The sequence below is a fragment of the Trichechus manatus genome, unplaced genomic scaffold (assembly GCF_000243295.1).
Source record: "Trichechus manatus latirostris isolate Lorelei unplaced genomic scaffold, TriManLat1.0 scaffold00050, whole genome shotgun sequence".
Lineage (NCBI taxonomy): Eukaryota > Metazoa > Chordata > Mammalia > Sirenia > Trichechidae > Trichechus > Trichechus manatus.
Genome location: NW_004443986.1, coordinates 5,131,851 through 5,155,446, shown reverse-complemented (window position 1 = coordinate 5,155,446; position 23,596 = coordinate 5,131,851). Strand labels below are relative to the sequence as shown.

Below are 23,596 nucleotides of genomic sequence, written 5' to 3'. Positions count from 1 at the left end.
AAAACAACTGAGGAAAAGGCTATGAAGGAGTGGTACAGGGTGCTAATTTAGGAGCAGTCAAGAAAAGCTTCTCTGAGGAAGTGATGCTCAGGCAGAAAGATGAATGAAGAGAGTATTTAAATTGTCAAAGAGAGGAAGAAGAAGGTTTCATACAGAGAGAACAGTATGTGCAAAGTTACTCTGGTGGTAGGGCACCTGTTAAGTACCAGGGAACAGAGGCAGGTCAAGACGTGTGAGTGGGCTGCTGGTTCACAGTGGCTCGGGTAAGACAATGCAGAATTTACATTCTACATAAAGATATTGCATCATATTCCTAAGAGCAATGACAAGCCAGTGATTAAGCTTCTAGGTGTTTTGGAGTAGGTTTGGACACTTAGGGTGGTTGGTCAGAATGGTTTCTGAAAAAGTCCTATATTTGTATTTAGTCTCATGAGCAATTATTTTTATCAACTTACCTCTGATGCTTTTCACCAGAGTCTTATCCTCACAACAATATTTTAACTAAGAACTTGGTCCGCAGAAACCAAAGATGTGCAGATTCTGCTAAGTATGGTCTTACTAGCTGCCATATATTGCTCACATAAATTAATACCCAAATCTTTATTTATTACACACCTCTCACAATTTTTTTTTGTCATCACCCACTGAATCTGCACATTAAATGTTTTGGTCCTATCATGCAACTTACATTACTTTATCCTAAAAATAGATTAATTTCAGCTACCTAGGCTCATCAGTGAGCCCTGGTGGCGTGGTGGTTAAGAGCTACGGCTGCTAACCAAAAGTTTGGCTGTTCAAATCCACCAGCAGCTCCTAGGAAACCCTAGGGAACAGTTCTACTCTGTCCTGTAGGGTCTGTATGAGTCAGAATCAACTCCACAACAACGGATTTGGTTTATACTCATCAAATGGAAATTGTGTTTCTATCTACAAGGTAATCTCCTTTTAGGTTTTTGATTTTTCACCAAAATATTCTATAGTTTCTGAAGTGACATAGTGGTTGAGTATGGAATCTAAACCAGATTGCCTGGATTTGAATTCTAGCTCTACTGCTTGTTAGCTGTATGATTTTTGAGAAACTAATTAAACTCAGCTCTTGAATCACATCTCTAAAATGGAATGATAATAAAGTCATATACATATGTATATGTATATATATATACATACACACATATATACATATACTTTATACCTATAAATATATAAATTTTATAATGGTGCCTGGCACATAATGGGCACTCTATTATATTAGCTATAGTTATAACCACCAGAGTGTATCAGCAATACTGGACTTCCTTTGTAAGTAATTCTTCAATCTTATACTGTGACATTAATAAGCAGGGCAATGTTAGTTGCACTTTTGTTAAAATCCTTATTTTAAAATGTTTCATTAATAAAGCATTTTGCTAATAACATTCTGATGGTATATAAAAAGGCCCCTTGATTTGTAACTTAAAATAACTAGTTAGTGCTTTAAATGAGTCCAATGGTTTTATTGCTTGTGGTAAGTTTTTTTAGTGTTTGTTTATACCAGAAATCACTATTTTTGTAAACTTTTAAAGGCTAAATGATAATGCTGCTCAATTCCAAAATTCTCAATTATCAACTCCAAAAAGTGGTTTCTCCATATACCAGGTCACCAGTGATTGTCTCTTCCCTGAGACTGTTCCATCTGTTTCAGTTTGCTGCGTTTAAAATGTTTATTGACCTGCATTTACCCATTCCAAGCACCATATACATAGTACAATAGATTTCTTTTTAAAATTCAGAAAAGGGATAAAGCTATAATTTAGCATTAGCAAAGAACCTTAAAACATCCACTCAGAACAAATGGATAATATAATGCAATTAGACAATGCTTAACAATTTAGTTTAACATCTCGTGCAGTATTATTTGGTTTTAGTATTATGGATTCAGTTCTGGACAGTATCAGCAGAGAGAGTAAATGTCACTAATATACTTGCTGGCTTACATGAATAAACTATGAATTTCAAAGTCAGTTTCTGTCACTGAAATATATTAAAAAATTTTTATTTATCTATCAAGTATCAAAACCTTTATTGAAAAATCATATTTATAATAATAATATAAGCCTAAAATAGCTAATAAATATGAATAAGCTGCTAGAAGTGGCTATGTTCAGTAATCACGGAATTAAGTATCTTTAATTTACAATGTATCCGTGAATCTGCAATGCACAGTGTTGGCGGTTGTTTTCATCTTCTTTGTTCTCCAGCAAGAAAAAAAAAAAAAGTATTCATTCACAACTTGCACAAACTCTAAAGCAGTTATCATTCTGAGATGTTTAGTCTCATTATTGGTTATACCTGACAATTTTAAACCATGGTTTCCGTAAACAGTAGCTATTTCTAAATTGACACGGGCATTATTGGAATCTAGCAGAATAGGTCCATATGGCATTCTACAATAAGTCTATGAACTGCTGTTATCCTGTCCTACCCTAATTCTGCATGCCAGAGCCCAGTCCTTGTGCAGACCGTGGAGTCTTAAAATTAGGTTGGAGGAGATTGTGACAACAGAAAAGAAAACCCAAAGTGTCTAGGTAATGAAGGACCTTGTTAAGCATTTTTAGGAGTTTTAACTTCATCCTAAAGGCAATGAGGAAACATTGAGGTATTTTAAAGAGTGGAGGAGCATGATTATATTTGCATTTATGGAGGCCTTAGGATTCCTTGGGTTACCTGAATTGGGCAAAGACTAGTTGTGAACAGAACTGATAGATCTATCCAGCAGGCCAGTGGGTCAGTAACACATCGTCTCTCTTGCCCACTTACCCTGTGTATTGATTAGACATTTGTTGATTTGAGCTTTGTGTTTCTTTGGTTGATTGTTTTTGCTGAAAGAAAAAGGAGAAATTCTGGTGTGAGAGAGAGAGGAGATGGGAAGAGATGTTGAACTGAGAGTTGCAAATAAGTCTGCCCTCTTTTTGGCCCCACCAAATGACTATTTGAATTCCAGAAGATCAGGCCTTCAGGACAAAGGTGAGCAAACTGTTTTTATATGAGACTAGAGCAAAAGCAGTGACCTTTTGAGCCTCATGGGGCAAAGTGGAACACAGAGTTGGAAGACATTCTTCTCATTTCTGGTAGAAAATATCACTGACTATTAAAGGCAGCAAAGTGCCATTTGACACTCTGAGGGTTATAAAAGTCTGAGATGTGTGGGGCAGCAACCAAACCGTAGACAGTGGTGGTAGATGTGGAATACTCAGGGCCTGAGGGGCAGTGATTCAGGCTCTCGTTCCAGAGTTATGGTGTTAGGTACCATCAAGATAGCAGAATACGGGTAATCAATGCTGATGTGACCTTATTTGTACCCACCTCCCAACCAGATTGTTATAAGTGAATTCAGGGAGTTAGAGTACCAGAAACAGGTAGAAAATTCCCCAGTAATCTAGTTGACATTAGCCCGAGCCAGGTTGCAGCAGTGGGCTGGAGAGAGGAAGACAGAACCAGGAGAGATAGGAGGTAGAGCCAACCTGACTTGATGATTTGTGAGGATGGCCTCTCTGCTTGGGGAGGCAAAGGGAAGCAAACATGAGGAACATGGGCTCTGAAATAAGACTGCTTTGGGTTCATGACTCACCAGCCCTGCAGTATTAGGCAAGTTACTTAACTTCTGAAAGTCTCAGCTATCCCATTATTTGAATTTGTAAAATTTTGAAAAATGGTAGAACCTACTACATACATATTTCTGTAAAAAATAAATGGGATGATTCACTTACAATATCTAGCACAGTGCTAGGAACGTTGTAGGCACTCAGAGCATATTAACTATGCCTGCAGAGAGTATTCAAGTTACGAGTAAATTGAATTGTTAATTTTAAGAAGTCCTATTTGTATGCCATTTTGAAACTTATGATATAATTTACAATTGTTAGTTTAAAATTCTTATTTATTTATATGTATAAATATCCATGTGTATTTACATATGGGCAACTAGCTAATCTTTACCACTGAATAGTAAAGCAATAACATACGCTGCATTGACTTGTTTTCTCTATTCCATGAGCTCTTTGTTGTTTTAACTCAAGTCGCTTTCATTGTTAGGGGCATAGCACTTAATTTTTCACTTTACTTAGCTCATCAAAGAGCATTTGATGTACTCTCAACTCCTAATTACGAATGCTAACCATCTTTTAGGTGAACGGGCATATCAACATAGACACTATCCCCAATATGCTGATTGCTGATGGGCTAGTACTCTGAATATTAAATTCCCTTTAGGCTTTGATTAAGCACGAGTTGTTTTCATACCAGAATATACATATAATACATATGTGTGTGTATTAACAACAACATTTACATATAAAATGTGTACATGTTTATGTACGTGAGTAAACATGATATAAGCATGTGGAAACAGTGTTATGGAAGTGAGATTGTAAACTTGAGTTCAAGATTTTAAATAACTAAATATACACAAAAGTAACACAAGATGAGACATTAACAAACTGTAATCGTAAATATTCCATCTCCTTCTTCCCTGATGGATCACCAGAGCCAGGACTGTGCTCAGGAGGGCCCTGGTAGAATCTTGGCTTACATATAGGCATAGGAGTAAGGAATAGAATCATAGGGTAAGAAAAGTGTTATTATTGCTTATTGCTTGTGTAATAGTCTCTTAAATTTCCCCCATTAGATTCTGTTTTGTTCACTATTAGATTCCCAGTCACAGACACAAGCATACTGTAGTGCTCAATAAATATTTGTTGAATGAGTGAATTGAATTATAGTAGTTGTGATTTCCAAAGCCTGAAATGTATTTTAAAGTTTTAATCTAATTCTCAAAATCACTTGTTAAATAGCTATAATTTAACCCATTTTACCAGTGAGAAAACTATGTTTTCTGTTAGCAAGATGACTTGAATTGATGTAATTAAAACAAGTTTCTTTTTACTTGGGTGGGAATCTGTTTTATCTATGTTTAAAATTATTGTCTGAATTCAAAATCACTGTCAATAATATTTCAGATTTTTAGGGGTGTGTGTATGTGTGATGTATGTGTGTGTATGTTCAGGGAGCTGAGGGTCTTCAATCTACTTGGTTTGTCTTTGTGAGTGTTTCCGTGCTCTGCGTGTTACAGGAGTTGCGCTTTCATCATCTATAGACCACACTAGCCAGAAGCTCTCACTGAGATACTGGCTGGCTGGTGTACACCTCCCACCTCCATCTATCCGTCTTTCATTCCTAGAATCTTACTTTATACTACCTATCCTTAGCCAAAATGTCTGATTATTCAAGTTCCTCACTCCCTTGTTTGCCTTACTTTGGGATGTCATTCTGACTCCCATTCCCTAAAACTCTCTTCTGAGTTCATTTCTTTTGCTCTCCAACAAAAACTCTGTTGTTCATAACATCAGATATTTGAAACAATAGTGTTTCGCCTGCCCCAAAAATCTGCAATCTTAAAAGTTGTCTCATTATTTGCTTTCTCTGTTTTTAAATGAGTGTTGCTAGAGAAAGCCACACAGATACAGAAGTAGGTGCCCTTCGTTAAAAATTCAGTCCTCAGCCTCAGCTGGCCTCTCAAGGCTGCAAGGCAATCTGTCTCTGGGTTCCTAGTCCCCTTACTCCCTTATTCTCCTCAGCAGCTCTTCCAAATCCCCATCATTCTCCCTAAACCCTTGACCCCACTCAGCAAATGACCTCATCTTCTACTTCACAAAGGAAACAGAGGCCAAGAGACAGCAACTCCCTCAACTTCCTGCCCCCTCCTCCACACTCTTATCAGCAGCCGCATCCATCCTTACCTCTTTCCCTCATTTTTCAGTTGAAGAGATGTCTCTCCTCTTAGCCAAGGCTAATCTCACCACCTGTGATCTGGATTCCATCCCCTCCCGCTCCCTCAGGGACATGCTCCATCAATCATCCAGGCTCCTGTATCTTCAACCTGTCCCAGTGTACTGATTCTCTCCCTTCAACACACAAAAACGCTCTCATTGTTTCCAACTTAAATACAGGCACGAGCAAGTGCACACACATGCAGGAACACACACACACACACACACACACACACACTCCTTTCCCCTCCCTGTGTTCCCTTCAAATTACTGCCAAAACTTTCTCCTTTCTTTCTCAGCTAAGCTTCTTAAAAAAAAAAAAAAAAGTTTTCTTCTGATTTTAAAAGTAATACATGCTTATTTTAAAATATTTGGGTTGTAAAGATTTTTTAAGAAGAAAAAAATAATTGCCCATAATATTCTACCACCCAGGTATGACAACTGTTATTATTTTTGTATTGTTTTTTAGTTGTGTTTCTCTCTGCATATACATAAAAAAAATTGAGTGTCATACTGCATAAGGAGTTCCTGGGTGGTGCAAATGGTTAATGCACTCACCTGCTAACCAAAGGTTGGAGGTTCAAGTCCACCCAGAGGCAACTCAGAAGAAAGGTCTGTTGATCTACTTCAGAAAAATCAGCCATTGAAAACCCTACGGAGCACAGTTCAATCCTGACACGTGGGGTCTCCATGAGTCAGAGTCGACCTGAGGACAGCTAGTTTAAAGTTTGCATGCCGCGTTTTTCATTTACTATGACCAAATCTCCAAAGCCTTAAATAATCCCCAAAGCATGTCTGTTAAAACTTGTATGTTATTGCATTATTTTTGTAACAATTTAAATATCTTCTTTATTAGACTGTTTTCAATTTTTCTCTTCTATAAATGATAATAAACATGGCTCCTGAAGGCAAATTCATACTTTTTCTCTCCTCCCATTCACTTTTCTGTGTAAGACCATTTATCCTTTATTTCCATCGCTTGAAATTTCTCTCATTAAAGTTACCAAGTACCTTTTACTAGGGCTGTTGTTATTGTTGTTAGGTGCTGTGGAGTCGGTTCCAACTCATAGGGACCCTATGTACAACAGAACAAAACACTGCCCGGTCCTGTGCCATCTTCACACTGGTTGTTATGCTTGAGCCCATTGTTACAGCCACTGTGTCAATCCATCTTGTTGAGTGTCTTCCTCTTTTTTGATGACATTCTACTTTACCAAGCATGATGCCCTTTACTAATGCTAAAAGATACTTTTCTGTGTTTATCTCACTCAGCTTCTCTGAAGTACTTGTGATTGTTAGTGATTTTCTCTGTTTTGAAATAATTTTCTCCTCTGGCCCCCATGAATCCATCTTCCTGCTTTCTACTTACTTCCTCCCTTTCATCCCCTCTGCCGGCTCTTCTTCTGCTTACCTTTGACAGTTGGCTTCCCTTGAGCTCCATCCCTAGTTTCGTCTCCTTAAATTCCACGCTTTCTCCCTGGGGTAACCAATGCCTCACCCTTTATTCATAAATGCTGCTGGTTCCCAAGCTGCACCATCAGCCTAGATTATCTTCTCTGGGAAGACTTCTCTGCTTCTCAGCCATGCACTCGGAATTACTGTCCCCTTCCTACACTCTCAAGGTATCCTTTTCCTAACTCTATCAGGATATACATCACTTTCAATTTCAACTGTCGGCTGATTTGGCTCTTTCTCTTCAGGGTTTCTCAAATACGGCACTTTTGACATTTCGGGTCCTGTAATTCTTTGTTGTGGGCTCTATCCTGTGCATTGTGGAATAGTTAACAGCATGCTGCACCTCTACCCACTAGATGCTAAAAGCCCCCTCCTCCTCAATTGTGACAATAAAAAAGGTCTCTAGACATTGCCAAATGTCCCCTGCAGATAAAATCACTCCAGGTGGAGAACTACTATGGTAAACTTTTCCCCCAGCACTCACCCCAGTGCCTAGCACATAGCCAGCCTTCCAGAAATGATGAGCAATAAAGAAACAGGCCAAAATACAAGAGAAAACTGGGAAAAATAAAATTAATGGGAACATGTTATTGTTTTTATAAAAGTATTCAAGTTTTATTGTCAATCATCAAGCAAATATTTTATTACCAACAAATTTCCTTGATTCATGGTAGATTTTAAATATCAACACAGTCCTTAACCTCAAGGAGCTTACAATTTTGCAGGAAAGAAATGTATCAGACATGCAATCAGCATGCATATGGAAACTTATGGAAAGTTTAGGTTCACTGTGGTGATTTGAAAATTTTATTGCTGCTCAGGGAGAGGAAAGTAATAAGAAGGAAACTTTCAGAGGAGATAGACCTTTTACCACGTGTGAACAGTAGAGCTGGTTGGCACAGAAGACAAGAGGGGTGGGGTGACTTCAGCCACATGGGAGTGACCAGGGAAAGGTTTCAAACAGATGGATAAGGACCTAGGTCTTCTGGGACCCAAGTCCTCCCAGACATGAAAGAGATTATTTAACTATAGCATCATTTTAGAAACTGAGTATGTTTATTTTTTTTGTGCCAATGAAATACTTCAAACTGCCTAAAAGTCTAACACTTTTTGAATTCATTCAGATCATTTAATAAGCACATGTAAATGTGTCCAGTTAATCACTTGAATAGAAGATGAAGACCATTTAGATAAGCAGATGTAAGTAAACAGGTAGGGTCATGCTCCACAGTCTGTCCCAGTGGTTCTCAACTAGAGCAACTCTGCACACCAGGGTACATTTGGCAAGTCCCTAGGTGGTGCAAACATTTAACGAACTTGCCTGCTAACTGAAAGACTGGAGGGTTGAGACCACCCAGAGGCACTTCAGAAGAAAGCCTTGGTGATCTACTTCCAAAAAATCAGCCATTGAAAACTTCGAGGACCACAGTTCTATTCTACATATGGGGTTGACATGAGCTGGAGTTGACTTGATGGCAACTGCTTTAGAGATGTTTTTGTGTGCTGAACTGGGTGGGGGGTGCTATTCACATCTAGTGAGTAGAGGCCAGAGATGCTGCTAAACATCCTTCAATGCACAGGAGAGCACCTTCAAATCAAAGAATTACTGGGATAGCATTTTGGAATGTCAGTGGTTGGAGACACCCGGCTCTGCCCCAGGCTTGTAGAGCCACACACAAATTAGCATATTAAAGAATCCAGAAGTCCTGCAGGAAAAAAAAATAGAACAAAGTAAAATCCTGTCTAATGTCTCTAAATATAAGAAAAAAAATTATTGTATCATGAACCCTGGTAATATATTAGATATATTGGGTAAAACATTTTGGATGTATAGGGTAAAATAAAATATATTTTTAAAATAATTTCACCTGTTTCATTTTTGAACATGGCTACCTGAAAATTTAAATCATATATGTGCTTTGTATTTGTGTTTCCATTACATTATTTATTGGACAGCCTTGATGTATGTTATTTCTTCTTCACATCAATAAAACAATAAAGTATCCTATTTCCTGTAAAATGATGAAATCTTCTTTTAACAATGGCAATTTAAATAGCATTCTTTTCCCTTAATCTATCTTAATTTTTTATACGATATTTTAGTATTAAACTGCTAGTCGTTGGTAGGCGAGGTGGGCTTTTTTTTTTTTTGTTGTTGTTATCAAACCTGTGCACCTGCAATGGAATACCTCTCCTGCAGATGTTTAAAGTTAGGTTTAGAGTTTTCCATCAGCTATTGAAATCACTTCAACATAAAGAAAACAAAAATCCTCACAACTGGACCAATAAGCAACATCATGATAAATGGAGAAAAGATTGAAGTTGTTAAGGATTTCATTTTACTTGGGTCCACAGCCAACACCCATGGAAGCAGCTGTCAAGAAATCAAAAGACCCATTGCCTTGGGTAAATCTGCTGCAAAAGAGTTCTTGAAATTGTTGAAAAGTAAAGATGTCACCTTAAAGACTAAGGTGCCCCTGACCCAAGCCATGGTGTTTTTAATCACCTCATATGCTTGCAAAAGCTGGACAATGAATAAGGAAGACTGCAGAAGAACTGATGCCTTTGAACAGCAGTGTTGGTGAAGAATATTGAATATACCATGGACTGCCAAAGGATCAAACAAATCTGTTTTGGAAGACATACAACCAGAATGCTCTTTAGAAGCACAGATGGCAAGACTGCGTCTCACATACTTTGGACATGTTATCAGGAGGGATCAGTCGCTGGAGAAGGACATTGTGCTTGGTAAAGTAGAGGGTCATTGTAAAAGAGGAAGACTCTCAAGGAGATGGATTGATACAGTGGCTGCAACAATGAGTTAAGCATAACAACAATCATAAGAACAGCACAGGACCGGGCAGTGTTTTGTTCTGTTGTACACAGGGTCGCTAAGAGTCAGAACCAACTCCACAGCACTTCACAACTACAACAACGTTGAAATCACTGGTATGTTTAGACTTCTAGGAGATTCTTAGCTGTATCCTTGCTCCAAATCCCATTTTTGTTCTATTTTAGAAGCAACTAAAATAGGGTTACTATAAGTTGGAACTGACTCAATAGCAATGGGTTTTGTTTTTTATTAAAAGGACTATGCTGTCAAGGTCAAAGCAGATGAACATATCATTGGGGTGTGTCTAGCTAACACCCAAGGATGTGGTTGTGAGTGAGATTGAGTCAGTTCCTCAAGGAAAATCCATACTTACAAATTCAGTTAAGTAGTTAGAATAACTTCTGAAAGTTTTTGGAGGAAAATGGATTGCAGGAAAAGTTTTATGTGGTATATGGAAGAACGCTGGATCTTGAAGACATAAAAAGTAAGGAAAAACCCACCATATTTCTTGTATTTCTAAACAAGGAAGTCCAAAGTCCCCCAAAGTCAACAAAGTCATGGAAGAAGAAGTGCGTTAGCAAAAGTAGGGGTGATACCTGAGCTGTGCCTTTGTAATCCTAAGACTCCCTTTCTCTGTGGGTGGCAAATTAAATCCTGTCAAGGCTATGTTTGCAGGAAGACCAGGCAGAACAAGTAGGTGTCACTGGGTCTTATTACAGCAATGACACTCCTAGGCCCTCAAGACGATCTGACAGATGGCACTTGCAGGGCAGCAGGATATGCTCCTGGTTTTGAAGGGCTGTGTTTGATATAGTTTTTCTCCTAGCCATCCTCCCCAGGCCTGGGAGTGGCAAGGATGCCACATCAGTCAGGCAGCACAAGGTCAAGGCATGATGTAGGATCTGCTTGTGGGAATCCCCAAAAGGAAATGTCTAAAATTAGTAATGGACTGCATGTTTGCCTGTATTGTGGAGAAAGGGGAGACTACGGAGAAGCAAGCTCAGATCACACTTGTGTTATGCTGCAGGAAGAAGTAGGAATGTGAAACTGCCTAGGCACTCAGGAAAAAAAGAAAATTCCATAAATTCAAACCTGACTGCCAATGTCTGTCCTTTGTTTTCTTCCCAGCTCTTCTAATTTAAAATCCTAGTAAATATTATCTAGTATTCCATGCATTATCTCACTATGTTTAAATAAACTGAATAATATTTAAACAGCTAAAATAGAGAATATCCCAGTTTGTGCTCTTAAATACAAACTGAGAAATGCAACGTAGACTTACTCTAAAGTCTGTTTTCTTAACAATCTGTTATTAATTTATGCAGTCAGAAATCTAACAGTGGGATTTTGCTCTTATTGCTACTTTTAAAGTATTTTATTTAATTTCAAATATTAATTACTTGGGGAAAACTGTGCTTTCTGGTCTATGAATATTCATAATAATTTGATGGATGTAGGAAGTTAGATATGACTACATTATAGCTTGCATAATACCACAATACTTTTAACTTTTTGGTTTCCTCTGAGCTTCTGTTCAGAAATTAAACATATCTGAAGTGTTGTTTTATATAAAATGAACATTAAAAATTGCAGCCGCTTTTCTTTTTTAAGGAAAAAATATATATTATACTCACAGTATGTGGTTTTCTTTGACTAGATTTAGAGAGTTCTAGGACTATTAACATGAAACAGGTTTTAAAGAAGAGGTAATTGAAACAGATGTTACCTACTATAAAATACTGAATATTTTCTTGAATTCTTACAGCATTTGTCATTCAAATGGAGTGAGTTTAGGATTCATCTGGTATGTGCGGATTTCACAATATGTGACTATTGTTCAAATGGAATGAGTTTAGGATTCATATGGGATGTGGGGATTTCAAAAGATGTAACTTTTCTTCCTTTGTACAAGGGAGTGCCTACTTTACAAACGGATGTTTAAAGTTACTCAACAGCTTACTAAATGCTGAGACAAAACCACAGTTTTCATTGCAAAGAGTAAAACATGGGTAGAGATTTTTGATAAATGTCAGAGTAAAATGTTAATTCTAATTGTTCTGTTGAGTCATCCTAGCTTTATGACAAGTTTGTTACTATGCAGATTTCCGTGCTGCCACCTCGCATGTGGGGATTTCAACCTGTGAAGTTACCCAGATAGCCTGTCTTCTCCACCTCACCTCTTTATTCCTAATTAGCTTGTCCCTGGGTTCTCTCAGGATAGCATTATGGTTGTCCTAACGTACTTTTGATTCCAACCCACTGACACATTAAGCCATCCAGTGTTTAGCAAAAACACAAATTTAGGTCACAGAAATGGTACAGCCTACAGGCTGCACCCCAAAGTTATGTTCATCGAAGCTCTCGACTTTACTCTGCTCACCCATCCACTTTCTGGGGGTGCTGCAAGCATCGGGATATCCACAAACCCACTTACTAAGCTTTTGCTTTTGTGTTTTAAGTTTTCGTTATGGCCCTGAAGTGCCTCTTACTTGAGTGATAATTAGCACTAGCGGCCGAGCTATTAGATTGTCAGTATGGAACATTTATCAGGTCTCTGAAAAAGCCAAAAAAAAAAAAACCTCGGGTGGCATGGAATCGATTTCTACTTATGGCGACCCCATGTGGGTCAGAGTAGAACGGTGCTCCATAGGGTTTTCAATGGCTGGTTTTTCAGAAGTAGATCACCAGGCCTTTCTTCCGAGGCACCTTTAGGTAGACTGGAACCTCCAGTTAGCAGCCTAGTGTGTTAACGTTTTGCACCTCCCAGGGACTCCCCTCTGAAAAAGCAGGCACACAGAGAGGGGAGAAAACAACCACGGAAAGCTGGGTCTAGTACCAGTGCCGATCTCTGTCCTTTTACACGGGCCAGCAACGTTCAGACTAACCCAAAGCCACACTCTGTCTCTCTCATTGCTCCCAAATCATGCTTAAAGCGCAACTGTCAGAAAGGTTTCAACTACCTTTAACTAGTTGAAGTAGGAAAACAGTAGAACCCATTGCCATCGAGTCCATTCTGACTCACAGCAACCCTATAGGACAGAGTTGAAGTGCCCCATAGGGTTTCCAATGAGCAGCTGGTGGATTCGAACTGCCGACCTTTTGCTTAGCAGCCATAGCTCTTAACCACTGCACCATCAGGGCTCCAGGTAAACAGTAAGAAAAGTAAAAAGTAAAAGGGGGAGGGAAGGAATTAACTCACTGATTCTTTCTATGTCCCCACTGTGTTGCTGTCTTACTTAACTCCATGTCGTGTCTGCGGAAACAAAGGAAATTGGATGATTTTGCTCAAGGTTACACAGTAACTAACAGAGCCATGATTTTGACCAAAGTCTGTCTCCGATACCCATGCTCCTTCCTCTGTACTTTCTTGGGATGGATTTATGGGAAATCATTTCTACAAATATCACAGATCCATAGGAATCTAGGATGTCTTTGGATATCTAACAGATGTCCCTTAACTATTTCATATATGAACTAGGCGTGATATTGACAGGTGCCTTTATCCACAAGATTATCCAGTCCTTTGTCTTCCTATAGTGAGAAGAATATTTGTAATTGATTCTGATAAAAAATACATTTTAAAGCAGCTTTGCTTTTTATATTGGTAAAAAACAATATATTGCTTTATAATTAGCAATGTATTGTTTGATATTTTGTATCTAAGAGCTGCTAATAGCAATAAGTTAATCCTTAAGAAACTGCTTTCATCTGAAAATACATGTAATATTAATCAATTGGGTTTCATAGTACTAGTGTACAGTACATTTGTTTTTAAACAGATGGCATCACAAGATAAAGTTCTGAGATAAGAGAATAAAAAATGTTTATTTGGCATGCCAAATCACAGTTGTATAAAACACATGCATTCGTTATTCCGCTAAATATCTCAAATGACTGCAGTGATGTGCCAAAACTGGGAGAATTTCTAATTATCTAAGAGGGCTTTTTTTTTCCTTAAAGAGAAAATACAAACACTTTTAAAAAACAAGTCTCTAGACATTCAAGGTCATTGATCCAAATATGAATTTTGCAGAAAAATAAATGTAACAATTATTAAAGAATTTTAATTAGGTTCTGGATTTGTCTAATTGAAATGAATTTCAGAAATCTGGGATATGATGGTGGTGCAATGTTGGAGTAAGGGCGGACAAAGAATCATGCCCATGTGACCCTGGGTATGTCCATGCCATGCTTTAACCAATGGGACAACAGCAAACATGACAGAAGCAGACACTTGAAAAGCACTTGCCCACTAGGGCTGGCCCCTTCTGGCTGGGGCGAGCCCTTGTGTAGCACCATGTGTATGAACATGCCAGGGCTAGCCTCCTAGAGAATGAGACACGATACGGAGAGAGGCCTCCGCATTCCCAGCCATCCCAGCCATCCCAGACATGGGAAGGAAGCCATTCTAGATCATTTTGCCCCAGCCCAGCTGGCTTAGATCAGAAGAACCACCCAGCTAACCAACAGATTCATGAAAAATAATGCTTGTATGGTTTCAAGCTACTAGGTTTCAGGCTGGTTTGTTATAGAGCAAAAGCAACTCAACTCAGTAGTGCTTCTCCAAAAACGTAAATATAAATCCAGCTGAGTCTTGGAGAAATTAAAAACTGTTACTAACTCTCAGTGGGAGACAACCTCACTCTCCCGTCTCATCTTGATGAACATATCAGCTACCTTGGTGAATTTCAGGAATCTAAATTCTAGAAAGGCAATTTCACTGGTACCCGTCTTTATGCAGAAAGCTGCAGGGGGAAGTCACGGGTGTCAGGGGTTGCCTGTAAAGACAATAAGGAGAAGACAAGCTTATTGATGAGACTTCTCCGTGTCTCACAGAAAGTCAAAGCCTTTCAATATTCTCTTCTGCTCTCCCCTGCCTTCCCCTTCCTTTCTCTACCCTCTCCTTTCTTCTCTTCTCCTCTGTCTCACACACAATAGTGTATAAGAAACATCCCAAGTCCCTAAATGTGCTAAGACCCGAAAACTTTCAGAATTGTTCTCTCTCCAAGAAAGAGACATTTATTTTTTTCCTTTCTTATAGGCTTCCAAGGCTAGGATAAGCTCGCCTGTTACTCTGTAACCATCTATGGGGCTTATTTCCTTAAACAGGTATTTCATTTAAGATATTCTGGCTATTCCACAACTATATATATTTCCTCAATTTAATTAATTTTAAATTATTTAAACATTAATATTGAGATCTTCCCTGGTAAGTTTCTTGAAAAAGCTGTTAGAGAGAGGCTATTATATTCACTTAATTGGCAGAAGAACTGGAGTTAGAAACAATCCAGTTCATCAAAACAGCAATTGTAAAAGTCACAGGAAAAAAACAAAGAAACAAATAAAACCCTTAAATCTTTTGTATTTTATCCTTTCTGTAACCAGATAAAACAAATCTATCTTCAATCCATAGAATCGCTGAAACCAATCTGTCTCCATGGTGGTTAAACCAGTATGAACACAAAACTCACACATTTTACAATAAAATAACATCCAGGGATTTGCTAAACAACAATTCTGATATTTTTAAAGCACTAATTCAGCTCTTCCTATGCAAATGGAATAAAATCAAATTTTAAAGTCTTAAAAAGAGTTAGATAGTTTTAATGTTTATGAATTGGGACAGATTTAAGTTCTTCGATCTCAAAGAAAAGTGCCCCAAAAAGGCATGTTTGGCCCTTGTTAGTAAAAAGTTAATTTGCCATGAAGAGGACTCAGCACTGAAGGGATTCCGGAGGCTAATGTGCAAGCGACTCCTCGTCCATTCACTTTCTTATTTAAGCTATTCTAATTTCGAAATAAATACGTATCCAAGAGATGTACATAATCAAGTGGGAAATAGATATGTATATGTATTCGAACCTGCAGGTGAAATAAATAGTAAAAAAAATAGCAATATTGTGTTTTTTAAACAGAGAATATTTTCTTGTGGATTTTACGGCTTCAACATTTAGTTGTTTATAGGAAAACGTTTTCAATGAACTACTAGTCTTATACTTAGTAACCATTAATCTCATATTTCCAATTTATTTTCAGCATTGTGGAATTTTTATTTAATTGTGTTTAAGAGAGATTCTTTTGTCTTCAAATCTCTCCATGCAGGATATGAAGACTTCAAACATATATCGGGATTTAGACTGAGTTTTTCTCATTTACACAGCCATAATTTAAAGTGAGACTTGTTATATTTGGACTTCCTCTTTCAAATCCTTTATTTTAGTTGAGTTGTTCTTCCACTTTAACCTCACATGTAGAACTATCCACAAAAGATAGTGGTAAAACAAGTAATGCTAGCATCTTTGGAAAACATTAAACTCCAAATTCCTAGAACTTTAGTTTTAGTAATAAGCAATCATTATATTAATAAAATATGACACATTAAAAATATAATGTAATATCCAATTGAAAAAGAGTAGCACAATTATAAAATATATTGTTGGAAATGGAACAATAAAAATAGTGGTTACTGACCACTGGTGCAAATGTAAATTCTTAGACTCTTTCTGGAAAGCAATGTAGCGCATGGAGAAAGAGCCTTAAAAAAATTATGCTTATACACCCCACTAACTTTGCATCAAGACTGTGTCTTAAAGAAAGTGGTATGTACAGAAATGTTTATCTCAGCATTTTTATGAGAGCAACAAAAATTTAAAAGAAAGGAAAAACACTAAACAAAATATTCAACAATAGGAGAATTGATAAAGCAAATGATAGTATATTCATCTATTAGTTCATTCTGTTAGCACAAAAATGTGTTTTCAAAAAAATATTCAGTATGTGGTAAAATGCTAAATGCAAATATAAACACTACAAAATTGTACATTTAATATGAATTCAATTTTGTAAAAATTCTACATATTTTATACATAAAATAGAAAAAAAGACTTAAAATGCACTCAAATGTAAAAGGTTATTATGAAATCATGGAGTTTTTTTCTAATTTTAATCCTCAGTAGTATTAATATACATATATATTACTATAGAAAATAACATAAACTGGAAACTGGTGGGGAATATTTTAATATACAAAATGATATTCTAGGAACCATTTAGGAAAAAAATATTAAGAAGCTGACATTAAATTATAGCTAGTGGGCATTCTCAGGAGTAAGTACATGAAGTATTCACTGCAGTAGTGAAAGTAGGTAAAGATTTTAGATAGATAGATGAAATTGCTAAAAATGCATGCCATGCTAGTACCTCAAAAAATTTATATCTGGTTCTTCTACACTAATTTTTATTTTTAATAACACACGCTTCTTACTTGCATTAAGAATCCCACATTGGAAACATATCAAATTGCCTCACAAGACTCCGTAGTATTCTACCTTGTCTCTCTCTCTCTCTCTCACTTCTCTCTCTCTTTTAAGATTCTAAAGCACAGAGAAGGTAAGACACTATTTAAAAGCCACTCACTGAGTCATTGGAACGTTTGAAAAAGGTATCCATTACCCACACTTCCAGTCTAAGCCAGTAGCCCGTACTCTGGAAATGTATCCATACAGTCCTTCACTACTGACCATGCGGAAAACACAAAACATAATTATGCTGGGAAATGCAACTTTAAGTAACAGTCAGAATGGTACTTTAAGGTCTGAGTCAAAAGTCCTGAAGGTCTCAATGGCTGATAGTGAGTTGTCACAGTTACTGGACAGGGTTGAGCTGAGCTTCCTGAGTCACTGCAGTGTCACATCCTTGTGTGTTCTTTTACATCCTGTGGAGTGACCAGTTCTGAAGATGCATTCAAGGGCACTGCCAGAGAGTAATCTCCCCCAACAAGGTGTAAGTGGAATTTACTTTTTCCCAACAAATTGGATGATTTTACGAAGCCTGTTGCTAACTTTTTCAGCCTTACTATACGACAAAGTGTACACTTCCTTGCTGAAATATGTTGCAAAGCAAAATGTTACTTATATTTTTAACAACTAATGTGACGCTAGAATAAGTAATTAACATTGTAATAGAAAAAAATAGAGAAATCAGATTTACCTCCTCTTTGAATGCAATATCCAACTATTACTGACCACTGTGACCTTTCTGGGAAAGTCACTTCCATTGGATGGGGCAGTGGCCGCAAGGCAGCAAAACACGGCTTGGAGTAATTCTTTACAGATGCCAGGAACCGGAAGTTTCAAGGGGGAAAAATGAAAGCCATTCACTCTTCCAATGACATAGGCCTTTGATACCACAAAGCCATTTGGGCTGAAAGCTCCAAGGTCAGGAAGGCACGTAAAGATTGGTGATTAGAGAAATACTATATCAGCAAAGTGTGGCAAGCTATTAAAGGAAACTATAGCTTTTATGATTGTGTTGCTGAAGCTCCCCAGGGCTATTTGTATTAGATATTGAGTTAAGCATAACTTATTTAGCCCCAGCATTCCAGAAAACATTTTGATGTCAGCTACTGCAGGAAGGTAAACACAAAGCAAAGGAGGAAACAGAGCTGATCTCAAACAGATAAAAATGGCGTAATTTAATTTTCTGATCCCGGGCGTTTTAGAGCATTAAGAATGAGGAATTTTAGAAAAGTCCTTTCAACCTGAAAAATAAAGTTTATTCAGTCATTTGGTGGAGGTAGCAAGGGGTTTACGTTATCAGCTCTAGCCTATATTAAATTCTGATCAAAAATGTTTTTGATCTATTTGGTGAAATGTTCTCAGGGTTATAATCTGCATTTATAATAACAGCTGAATTTCCCACCTGTCCCATGACTTAATAATCGCATAATTTTTGTTCACATATCTTCTCCTAGTGGGTCTCATTTTAATATTATTCATGATATCATTGGTTCATAAGGCTTAGGGTTCGCCACATACTTCCAAGCTGCCATCTGAATTCTTGTGTTTTAGACTAGGCTGTAACACTAATCACATTCATGTGGGCAATGAAAATGTTGGCAGTGATGAGCATCACAAGAAATCTGTTTACTTCCATTTTGAACTAGAGAAAGAGAGAAAGAAATCTGTTTACTTCCGTTCTGAATTATTGGCTTATGCCAAGATCACTGACAGGAACTTCTTGCAGGTCCTATGAATACTGAGCAAATCTTGGTGGCTCAGAAGGCAGGCAATGGCCATCTGAACACATTAGAAATATCAGTGGCTAAATGATGAATCAGTTAATACAGCCTGAACATAAGTGGCAATTGAAAGGTACAGGAGAGGGACAATATTTTCGCCTAAATACTTTAGAAGTTACTCAAAGGGAAAAACATTTCTGATCTCTACAAAGCAGCAAGGTAAATGCAGCACACAAACACACATTTACACTGAGAGAGAGAAGTAGAGAGAGAGGGACTATCAGAAGCATGCAAAATGTTAATAGTGTTTGCCTCTGGGTGGTGGGATTATGGATGATTTCTCACCTACTTTTTATACTTGTCTTTTTTTGCCAAATTTTCTGCAAAGATTATGCAGAAATTTCGGACTAAAAAATAGAAGAGGAGGATATCACATGAATGAGTAGGAAAACACGTAGGCTTTTTTTTTCTTATGAAAAGAAATGCTAAGGATCTCATCTTGAGTAGGCTAGGCCTTGCCATGATAAGCATCTACCTTGACATGATCTCAGAGAAGCTCTAGACCTGCCTTAAAAAAAAAAAAAAAGTTGTCATTGAGTTTATTCTGACTCGTGATGACCATATATGTGCAAAGCAGAATTGTTCCCATAGGTTTTCAAGGATGTAATTTTTTGGAAACAGATTACCTTTCTTACCAGGCACTTCTGTGTAGGTTTGAACTGCCAATCTCTCAGTTAGTACTTGATACTTGAGGGCTTAACTGTTTGCGCCACCTAGGGACTCCTAGACAGTCTTTAAAAAAAAAAAAAAACACTTCTGTTGAGTCGATTCTGACTCATAGTGACCCTACAGGACAGAGTAGAACTGCCCCACAGGATTTCCAAGGCTGTACATCTTTACAGAAGCAGACTGTTACATCTTTCTCCCTTGGAGTGGCTAGTGGGTTCAGACTGCTGACCTTTTGGTTAGCAGCCGAGTGCTTCAACCACTCTGCCACCGAGGTTCCTGCAGACTGTCCTTAGGAGGAGATTTTTCCACATTAAGAATCTGAGACTTCCTTGGTAAAGGGTACAACAGTACACAATACTGGGAAAGCCAGCACAACTTGACCAAGGCAAGGTCATGGAAGCTCCATAGACACATCCAAGTTCCCTGAGGGACCAAATTACTGGGCTAAGGGCTGTGGGGACCACGGTCTTGAGAACACCTAGCTCAACTGGCATAACATAGTTTATAAATAAAATGTTCTAAATTCTACTTTGGTGAATAGCGTCTGGGATCTTAAAAGCTTGTGAGCGGCCATCTAAGATACTCCACTGGTCTCACCCCGTCTGGAACAAGGGAGAATGAAGAAAACCAAATACACAAGGGAAAGATTAGTTCAAAGGACTAATGGACCACAAGTACCACAGCCTCCACCAGACTGAGTCCAGCACAACTAGATGGTGCCCAGCTGCAACCACTGATGGCTCTGACAGGGATCACAACAGACGGTCCTGGACAGAGCTAGAGAAAAATGTAGAACAAAGTTTTAACTCACAAAAAAAGACCAAACTTACTGGCCTGACAGAGACTGGAGAAACCCTGAGAGTCTGGTCCCTGAACAGCCTTTTAGCTCAGTAATGAAGTCACTCCTGAGGTTCACCCTTCAGCCAAAAATTAGACAGGCTTATAAAACAAAACGAGACTAAAAGGGCACACCAGTCCAAGGGCAAGGACGAGACGGCAGGAGAGAACAGGAAAGCTGGTAATAGGGAACCCAAGGTCGAGAAGGGAGAGTGTTGACATGTCATGAGGCTGGTAACCAATGTCACAAAACAATATGAGTACTAACTGTTTAATGAGAAGCTAGTTTGTTCTCTAAACCTTCATTCAAAGTACAATAATTAAAAAAAAAAAAAAGAATTTGGGACTTCTAATGTAATCCCAAAGTAAAACTTCCTGTTTTACTGTTAGCCCAACACTAACGACTTGTATTTGTGTCTTCACCAGCAAAGGAACTCTCCAGGTGCCTTCTATTTCTCCTCAAAAAATTGTTTTTCTTTCTTTGTGGGAAACTATGTTAACTCCAACAGATATCTTTGTATCCATTACATATCTTGCCCACAAAGCTGATGATGTTCAATGAGTATGTAATGATTGATCACTGTGCATGCCAAATGGTTGTTATTTATTGTGACTATAACCTGTAATTGTACAGCCATCAAATTCCTCTTTCAAATAATAGTAAGAATGACCTCTGGTTAATTTCTATAGTGATCATATGACTAAAGTATAACATAACTATATAATATTTTACTATATAATAATTCGCACAGCGATTAAGAGCTAAGGCTGCTAACCAAAAGATCAGCAGTTCAAATCCACCAACCACTCCCTGAAAACCCTATGGGGTAGTTCTACTCTGTCCTATAGGGTGGCTATCGGTAGCAAGCGACTCGACGGCAACGGGTGTATAATAATTACAACATATAACATAATTATAGTTATATAACTATAATATAAAGTTCTATATTTTGTGGTGACATTTAAGATAACTTAATTATTATTTCACAGCCAGTCTGCTTCAGTGATTAGTTTAAAGTACAAGTTTGTTGGATTTAAAGAAGTTATTTTGCAATAATGTGTAAATGTATCCAGTTAGTTACTACCTGATTTGGAAATACTGAGGAAAAGACAAAAATGATATTAAGAGCAAAATTGTCCTGTCACATTTTAAATACATGTTGCGTAAAGACAATATAGTTGTGATAAAAGATATTACAACTTTTAACTTTCAAATTAACAGTAAGAGTTTGAGGGCATGCTGCAGAATAGTTGTATGTGTAATATTTATGGAAAACTTTTTACCCTCAAGGCCCATTGTATTCAAAATACCAGCAAGAAAGTAAATAAAACTATGAGAGAAAACTGAGACATTATGATTTAGGTACAGATTTTCTCAAGAAAAAGGAAAGCTGTGCTTTTTTTTTTGTTGTTGTTGTTAAAGAAAGTTCAGGGGAGGATAAGCTCCTGTTGGACCGTCATAAACCACCCATTCATTCTAAACTGGGAATACCAAGGAACACAGACCTGACATGAAGGTCAAAATAAATCCTGTATCTCTAACTCTGGCAACACTTTGAAAACACCAGAGAGATTATTATCAAGCAAACTGTTCATTCTTTCACGGTTGCTCTGTATGTCCCATTCTGGTCACTGAAAGTGTCACTATGCTGTACACAGGCTCCTTCTGTGTATCTGAAGGGAAGCCACATACACCCTTTCAAAATCAATCTACTAAAATGTCCAGTAAATATGGTCTATCACAATCTTCATCTTTTGTCACAATTTCTATATTGTTATTATTTGTTAAATAAATAGCATGGCACAAAAGATAGTGAAACAGAACTCCCCCATGATTCCAGTATTTCTTCAGTGTGCATTATCTCCAATTCCCTCTCATAGAATCCATGTACAGACATAACATGATTCTTTTCTAACTTGAGTGGTAGCATCTGAAGTCCATGTTGTTGTTGTGTGCTGTAGATTCAGACTCATAGAGACCCTGTATGACAAAGTAGAACCGCCCCATAGGTTTTTCTAGGCAGTAGTCTTTACAGGAGCAGATTGCCAGGTCTTTGCTCGCACAGAGCCAATGGTGGGTTCAAACCTTTAGGTTAGCAGTCGAGTGCCTAACCATTGCGCTGTCAGGGCTCCTGAAGTCCATACACAGATGTAGTTCCAAACGGTGCCATTATTTTTGCACTGTCACACTAAGGAACACCTGTTGTGAGTTGCAAGACTGAGTTCCCTCCAGTTGTCTTGGCTCCAGACGTCCACTCCCAAGATGTGCCACACTGCGTGACTTCATTTGTTTACAGCAATGTTTAAGCCTCACTTATGTCCTGGCTATTTCCATGCAGCAAACTAGAGACTAAATAAAACTTGCCTTCCTTAGATAAAGTATCAAAGATGCTTAGGGTTTTAATTAAAAAACAAAAACAAGTCATCCCCTTGGATATGGAAATTAGAGGAAACAAGGAGTAGAAGGGAGGAAAAATCGAACACATTTTCTTTTATTAATACTTTTAAAGTAGTAAAAAAAAAAAACTCTCCTAAAGATATGGCCCCTTTGAAGATAAAGTGCCATTTGCATAAACTGGAGGGGCCCCTTTAATGCCGTTTTCATTATCTTGACTCCAAAGTGACTGATGTCAAGATCAAGAGAGTCAATCAGGGCAGATAGACTCCAGGACACCAAGGAGAAATAAATCAGCCCATCCTCTCTACCCAGGAGAGTCCCGCTCTGAGAAGGGGATTTGTGACTCTCCTTTCTGAAGCAGGAGGCCAAGTTCCATTATTGTAAGCACTGCCTCTCATCCCTTAGAAATCTCTCATTCTTTAAGTTAATTGGGGCGCCCTGCATCAGTTATCTACCAGGCTAATGAAGTTTGGAGATAAACCAGTTCTTGACCATTTCTTGCCCTCTGAACACTCCCGGGA

The 23,596-nt window shown here is 37.9% G+C and overlaps 1 protein-coding gene and 1 long non-coding RNA gene across 2 annotated transcripts in view; one reads left to right on the top strand and one right to left on the bottom strand.

The window, feature by feature from the left end:
• Positions 1–23,596, bottom strand: part of HDAC9 (histone deacetylase 9) — a 700,487-nt gene that overhangs the window by 344,765 nt on the left and 332,126 nt on the right. The window lies entirely within an intron of this gene.
• Positions 17,865–23,596, top strand: part of LOC111820786 (uncharacterized) — a 55,071-nt gene continuing 49,339 nt past the window's right edge. The window contains exon 1 of the long non-coding RNA XR_002824299.1: positions 17,865–17,874. This is a non-coding gene — a long non-coding RNA (uncharacterized LOC111820786). The remainder of the gene's footprint in view (positions 17,875–23,596) is intronic.